Here is an 8,750-nt window from a genome sequence, read left to right as displayed (position 1 = left end):
TTAGCAGGACATAGGTAACACCGGCAATACTGATGTTCTCAACAAGTTTTTTTTAAGTCAAGCATACTTTTTTATTCCAGAATTAATCTATTAACATTGAGAATATTTCAATCAACGTTTTCTACATAGTAAATTATACCGCTGCTCAAAATATATACAGCGTGGTAAAAAAGTTCTGCATAAAATTCATATTTTCGTTAAACAATTTTTTTTTCGAAAAACGGTGAGACCCGTCGATTTTTATTCGATCCAGGGCACCTGGCTCAGGCTCTCCTAATCGTCCGATTTGAATTTTTCAAAAAGCATTTTAAAGCTTGAGAGCTCTTCTTTTTGTGGTGAAATTTTCAATATTCAAAGGCTTTAGATTTTTAGAAATTTGATTTTGAAATTTGTTTAATTAAAAAAATATATAAATTCTATGCACTAAAAAGTTTAATTGGGAAAAGTATGAATATCCTAGGTATTATTCTAGTGTCTGAAAAAAAATGACAAATAAACTAGCAATTTTTCAAATGATTTTTCCGATTTTTGCAACAATAATAATTATTTTTTCGAATTGCAACTAACTCTATCTTGATCAAAATTTAATTACAAAACTTTTTTCCTCTTTCATTTTTGTCTAAAATGAATAGTTGCTATGTTGTCGACGAGAAATCCAAGAAAAAAATGCTTTTTTTTTTGTAATTTTTTTATACTTTTTTGTAATAACAATTAAGCCAAAGTTTTTTTTTATTTGCATAGAAAAATTATCATTTCTGATGTTATTTAGAAGCAGTTAAAGCAAAAATCTACGATCATATGCATTTTACCCAAGTACACCCTATTTGTAAGACAGATATCGCCTGGACTATTATAAGTAAACAGATACTGTTCAATTACGACACCTAATTAATATTTTGTCATCTGTCTTTTTTGACAATTAAAGTTTTATTTTACGTATTTTTTAAAATTGGACATGCTTTGTACTTTTAAACAGGTATGAGCTGCCCTGAAAGACAAATAAATTCTAAAGCCAATTCAGAGAAGAATTCTTTTTCTGCACAAGTGTTCCAGTGTATCGCTTATATAACCCATAAATGTGAGTCTTGAATCTAATCACTTGTATTCTAAGTTTAAAAAGGAATGTTTTAGGTCCTCTTTTACAGGAATTATTTTTAAAATGGACCAATCTCACTATTAGAGAAAAAATATTACTAAATTATATAGCATTTCACGTAGTTGAGAAATGTCAGATTGAATTGTATGCTCCTATTATACAAGGTTTTGGTTACTGGAATACTTTGCAAGACACGGAAGGTAAAATTTCACTTCAGTTTTGAATCATTCTCGAAATACCTAATTCGAAACTGAAGCGGCTTTATTATATGGACTGATGATATGTATATTATTTAAAAGATTGTAAATTTTTAAAAGTAACGAACATTCTCTGAAAGTTGAATAATTCATTATTCATTAATTTGTATATATAATTTTTGATTTGTCTTTGTAAATTAGACTTCACTTTTGAGATACGTTCTAAACTAAAAAATTTATTTACTTTTTGGAAATATGCATACTGGACATAGATACTTTTCAGGTGCTTGTGGTTTTCATGAAAATCCTTTAGATTTCAAATTTGACTTAGAAGAAGAAAAACGTATTCTTCAAATCATATTGGTCATCGACAAAATAGTATCAAACATTTTGCTTAGATCGCGACTTTGCAGAGAAATAAAGGATTTTAAAATGGTAACACTGACAAATTCGAAGATGATCTATCATTCTGGTGACGGTGGTAGCGGCGACAATTTATAATATACGTATACTTAATTTGATTTTCATAAATTGTGTCTTTTATGCTTGATATTTATTTATTGTTCACATTCATTTTTATAATAAAACTAATATTTATACTTAGCCTATTATTTTATTTTGGTTCTATGTTGTATATAATTAATAATTCATTCAATACAAAATCATACAGGGTGTTTCTAAAATAGGGTTCCAAACTTCTGCTGCGTTTATAACTCATTAAAATAAGCCAAAAAGTTCCTATTAACATCTGCCCTAAAACGCACCCTTAGGAAGTTATATGCCCTTAAAAGGGCTGAAACAAAACTGTTTTTTTTTTCTGTTATTGACAAAACGGTCGCAAATAAGTAGAAAAAAATGTATGGGTCTTACATAACTTTTTACGTTAAATAACATGGGCTACTCCGTTTTTCGACATGCAAATCATATGCGTCCCATTTAGGTTGGTGAAGGGGGATTTCGGCCCGTAATTTTTTTTATTTCAATTTTTTTACAATTTTCTCTACAGATTTTATAAAAACTTAACAATTTTACTTAAAAAATATTATCTTTGTCCAAATCGATATTTCCAATGGTTTTCGAGTAAATTGAGTTTGAAAATTACTCTGCTCTTTAAGTTATTAGGCCAAAAATTACAAAAATCTGTTTGCCATGGCAAATAAAATACTGACGTTGCCACAACGCTTAACAGTTTAAGTTATTGATAAACTGTCAATTGAGCTCTGCAGTGTTTAATAAGTAAAAGTGGTGAATGGAAAATTTCAGTATACAACATTATTGCAACTCATAAAATGGAGTCATATTCAAACACGGAATTGGCAGATATGCACTTTATGTACGGCCGTGCGGCTGGAAATGCATCAGAAGCGAGGTCTGTATGTGGCAGCATACGCGAATAGAAGACTCGACAGGTATTTCAGAGGATCCATCAACGTTTAAGAGAAAATGATTCGTTCCAACCAAGAGTAAAAAATGATCGTGGCAGAGACAGATTTGTAAGAACACCGGTGATGGAAGAAAATGTATTGAGAGCTGTGCAGGTCAATCCAAGGGTTAGTGTAAGAAGTGTTGCACGTATGCATAACATAAGTTTTTCCGTAGTTTGGCGAATTCTTTGCGAACAACTACTTCATTCTTTTTATATCCAGCGTGTTCAAGCTTTAAATCCGAATGACTACGAACCACGTCGGCAGTTCTGTCAATGGTTTTTGCGACAATCGAGGCGGATTCCGAATTTTGCATCTCTTATTTTGTTTACGAATGAGGCAAGCTTCAGTAAAGATGGTTATGTATATCAGCCCATTCATGAGCGTTATAAAAATTGACATAACCATGGTACCTTAGATTTTTTCATGTTTGGGAGATAATGCCTATTAATTAAGGGGCATAAAACAAGCGATAAAAATGTTCAAAAACTTGCACAGTGGCGGAGTGGAGGGGGTGCTCAACCCCTTTCTTAAACAAAACTTCTACGCCAATGACTATTTTAAAAAAAACTTATTTTCATTATCTACATACAGTTTAACAAAAATAATGTCCCTTCTTCTGTTTCGAAATTCCTGTGCGTTTCCGAGTTATTTTGATTTTTAATGTTTGATGTGGTACTAAATTAATTAATTAATTAATTCTTTCAACGAAACCTACCGAAATATGGTTTGTTAAGGATTATAAAAAGCCGAAATCTCTTATTCTTTATCTCTTTCCAATGTAGTCAAAATAAATGTTTGTTATATCAAGGCATACTCAAATACAAGACTTTTATAATAAGTTGAAATCTGTTTAGTACACTAATAGACCAGGAAAACTAGAGGTATGTGGGTATAATGCTCATAAGTGCCTGATTTTTTGTGAGAAGGTAGAAAAAGTGGTATATAACAACATATCTTTACCCGTACAAAATCAAAAAATACCATTTTTGTTTATAAGCCATAGAAACTGTGATTTTAGTGAAATTTCACGTTTTTAGCTTATAACTTTTGTCCGGACGATTTTACTGCAAAAAAGTAAAATTCTTTTTTGTTTGTCTTTTCAAGACGAACAAAACGAACCCACGTACGAAAAAAAATATTGATCCAGTCAAAAATTATTAATAAAAAACATTAATTTTTTGCAATTTAAATAAACATTAATAAAAAGCTTATTAATAACAATGATGTGTATTGCTTATCTCCAACTATTCATTTTTACTGACGAATAATCTGTGCGAAAGCTGGAAACCGTAAGTTGAATATTTTGCGAGTTATGGCCTAATAAACAAATTAACTAATAATCAATCCCCACATGTTTGAGGGTCACCCGTATTCGCGCTAAATTTTTTATTGGTATATTTCACTATAAGCTATCGGATCCCATTGTTATTTTTCAAAAAAATTCAATTTTGCGACCTAGGGAATTTATTTTGTAAATTTGCTTAGTTGCAAAATGAAATATTTACTATATTTTAATACTTATGCGCGATTTGATTACATACATCGATAGAGCTTTCAAAGACCTTTATTTAAAAAAAAAATCGTCAAGATTCGTTAATAAACAAAGGACCTACGGGCAGTCAAAGTTGACGGTCTATTGTTTAAACATTTAGATGAGTATCGAAAAAAAAATATATGGCCGTGAGCGGAAGACGCAGCACTGTCTTTCAATAAAATATCAAGTTTACGGGGGCATGCTAAGTAACTTTAAATAATTGTTTAAAATCGGCCAAGCAATCGAAATTCCAATAGCTCGCGCGCGGCGGCGGAGTGGGGGAAGCGATCGAGACGCATCTTCACTACCGAAAAAAACTGTTCGCGCGTCTTCAAAATCAACAGCGCAACTGTGACATCGCTTTTCTCGATAACTATTTATGATAAATGACTATTTTTTTTTTAATTTAGTACTACGCGGCGAGAGGAATCTATTTATGCCGCTTAAAATAACAAATTTTGATAAATACAACCGTCAAAAGCGCATTAATAAAATATGCATATTTCTTTGCTACTTATTATGAGATTATTTATATTAAGAATTTGATGAAAATGATAATGCAATTACCTGTTGATATCAACAGTTATTTTTAATGAACAATTGCAATTATTAATTGTTATAAAAACTTAAAAAATATATATCATGTATAAACACTATATATTATACGAAAACCATTGCTTAAAAAGATTATTTGTTGTATTTTCGACATTGACATTAACAATATATTCTTCTCTTCGAGACGTTCAAACGTTGCGCCGTTCTTCACTGCTGGTGAGCATCTTCAGTGGTAATTCTGCAAATACTTTACTGCGACAATGAGACTGTGACTATGTCTGCTTGCGGCAAACCCGTTACTAGTTTTCATAGGTAAAAGCTAATTTTATTGCTATAAAACCGTTTTATACGTGTTGGTATTATTTGCGTTACCGTTGACGTCAGTGCAGCGCTTCTTGGTCTGTGGAGTGAGGTAGAAGGCATGGCCTCGGGCAGTTCCTAGCACCGCCGTGCGCGCATTTACCCATACGCAGTGCAATGGTGGGATACCTCTCACTCAACAGTGAGAGGTATCGCTTGCGTCGCTGATGACGTCACTAGCACGTCCACTGGTCTGTGGAGTGTGATACACCACAGCGCAGGTCTGAAAGTATACGCAACGAATTTAAGATCCCACGCATCATTCCAAACCACAGCCACGGAGTGGGAATATACCCGAGGTCACTCTCTCTATCCCATTCGATAGGACTAAGGGCGTGCGCAGCGGTACTGCCGTCATCGGTGACGCAATTGCCCACGCGCATCCAGCGTGTATAGTCTTTCCGAACTTTCATAGGTGTCCCAAAAAAGTTTTCTGCTAAAGGTGAAAAATTATAATAATTTGTATACATAAAATCAATTTCTTTTAAAACCTCAACACCCTGTATCTCTAAAACGGGGCCGTTCCAGACTTATGTTTATAAGGCAAATACATATTATTTTAAAGAGATCTATCTACCCTCGAAGTTTCCTGCATAAAATTTGGACCACTCTGTATAATGTGTAGAAAATTTCTATTATAAGTTCATTTGGCCAACAATATATTTTAATTATTTATGTCCTCAAACTATTTCATTACATTGATGGTAAATTTCGTTTTGTTCCGTTTCAGAAGGTCTCCAAAATATCATGTTGTAATAATATTATTTCTCCCTTTCGCAATTGTAATATCAATGATTAATAGAAGGTGCCTATAATAAATTAAAATTACCCGAAACACACCAAATTCCGCATTGTGCAAATTGCCCGGCAGTGCACTGCACTGCCGGGCAATTTGTCAACCACTTGTCAACAGCTGAGATTTATTACCCAGTGGCCCAATGCAGTTGTATTTGTATTTCGTTTGCCCGCGCTCGCATTGTTCAACTGGGCGTATATATTTCTACCACCTCCACGTTTAGTTCGACCAGACCTGCATATGCGTATGGCTAATAAATATGGGAACCAGTTTTTCAAATATTTAAATGCCGAGTTGCTGTGTCAGTGACCGAACCTGGTACATACTGTCAACCTCTTGGTTCTTCAATTGATATCGGAAAGACTATAACCATATGAGTAACTAAATAACTTAATTTAGTTAGGTACTCATATGACTATAGCTATGCCGGTGGCGTACCTCTCGCTCTCTACCCCACTCCATATAGGACCAGAAGCACGGCACTCTCACCACTATACTGAAGGCGCGTTTGGCTATCCAACTCTGCTAACTCTTTTCACTCCAACCCATTCGTTTATTACAATTAGAGTGACTAGAGCAATTTATTTACCGTTCGTTTACATTGGAGAGGAACACTCAGAATTCGTTCTATATACCCCACCTCTTCGAGGTAGTATTTACGGAGTGACAAAGGTAACCTAACCTAAAACCAAAGTTTACAGAATACTATTTCTGTTATTGGTCTGTGATACTATTTCTGTAAACTTTTCTATAGTGTATATGTTGTGCTTTGCTAAAACAAATATACATCATTTAATTAATGTGGTACCGTATATTCGGCATATCGGTCAACTTTTTCAATGATTTCTTCTTCCTCGGAAGAATCATCGAATATTTCACGAACATAATTCACAATTGCAAAAGGAAAATTCATTTTACTTTTGAACAGAAAACATCTAACCTAATTTTTTTCTCTTCTCAAACGTCAGATGCCAGATTCTGAAACCGTTCGTCAGTTCGTTTATGATTTATTCTGTGAACCCTCAAAAATTCTGAATTCACTCCCAATCCACTCCACTCCTAATCCGTAACAGTTTGCCGAACCTAGCTTGAGTAAGTCTAGATGCGCGCGGATCTAAAGCGATACCACAGCTTATACAGCTCCCCAATTATAATTACTATTCCTTCATTANCTAACTCTTTTCACTCCAACCCATTCGTTTATTACAATTAGAGTGACTAGAGCAATTTATTTACCGTTCGTTTACATTGGAGAGGAACACTCAGAATTCGTTCTATATACCCCACCTCTTCGAGGTAGTATTTACGGAGTGACAAAGGTAACCTAACCTAAAACCAAAGTTTACAGAATACTATTTCTGTTATTGGTCTGTGATACTATTTCTGTAAACTTTTCTATAGTGTATATGTTGTGCTTTGCTAAAACAAATATACATCATTTAATTAATGTGGTACCGTATATTCGGCATATCGGTCAACTTTTTCAATGATTTCTTCTTCCTCAGAAGAATCATCGAATATTTCACGAACATAATTCACAATTGCAAAAGGAAAATTCATTTTGGGTAGACGAAAGTTGGCAAATTTTTTTTATTTTGCAACTTAAAAATCTGAAAATTACACAGACGCGAGATAATGTAATTACCTTTAGATCCTTTCTTGCCGAATTTCGATATCTTGACTTGGGCAGAAGATACACGCGCTCGCGTTTTNCAACTTAAAAATCTGAAAATTACACAGACGCGAGATAATGTAATTACCTTTAGATCCTTTCTTGCCGAATTTCGATATCTTGACTTGGGCAGAAGATACACGCGCTCGCGTTTTCGACAATATAATTTTACAATATGCCGCCATTTTTTTTGGGGGGTCCGAATGGCAGGTATTTGTTGAGCACCCCAACAGTTATCTTTTCCTGTATATAGTTTCATCTAATTTCAGTCAAATTTGTTATTTTTAATTAATTCTGAAAATTTAGTACATTTTTCTATTCACCGCTAATTTTGCAATATAAAAAAAATTTTGCGAACTTTCGCAAAAGCCTACCCAAGTAGAAAATTACCTCAGGAACAAAATCAATAAGTATACCTCATGACGATTAGAGGCTTATTTTTGGAAATATAAGCGAAAAACTGAAAAAAAAGCAATTATTTTATTTTCTTTTTGTACCTAGCCTTATTTGAAACAATATTGAAAATCTGCACACATCTTCATTGACACTTTTTGCCCTCTATCCGATTTCTTATACAACGTTTCGCCTTTCCTGGGCTATCATCAGGTTAATTTTTTTAAGTATAGTTGCAGTTTTGGTAGCAATTCATGATGTTTTTCACATACAACAAACAGCAAGTTTAAATTTTAACATTTCGTTCTGTATTTGACCTTCCATCTTCAGGTGTCCAAACTTCCAAATCTCTTTATTTTGGATCAGTTAAATGTTTAGAAGGCTTTTTTATAAGGGTTTAAGCCAACCTACATTAAAATACTAAGTTTCAAAAATATGAGACAGTTATTTTTTCTTTGACACCATTTCTTAGTAGATACATGAAGAGAAATGGGGTCAAAAAAAAATACTAACGAAAGTTAGTATTTTAACGTAAGTTTGGTTATCTCACAATTTTTTTAATTTAGCATTTAAACGTAAGTTTAACCCTTACAAAAAGGTCTTCTAAATATTCTACTGAGCCAAAACTCAAAACAAAGAGATACAAATCTATGTTAGGACACCTGAAGATGGAAGGCCAAATAAAGAACGAAACGTTAAAATTTAAACTTGTTGTTTGGT

This window comes from Anoplophora glabripennis, unplaced genomic scaffold (assembly GCF_000390285.2).
Source record: "Anoplophora glabripennis isolate ALB-LARVAE unplaced genomic scaffold, Agla_2.0 scaffold66, whole genome shotgun sequence".
Classification (NCBI taxonomy): domain Eukaryota; kingdom Metazoa; phylum Arthropoda; class Insecta; order Coleoptera; family Cerambycidae; genus Anoplophora; species Anoplophora glabripennis.
Note: the sequence above shows the minus strand (reverse complement) of the source record.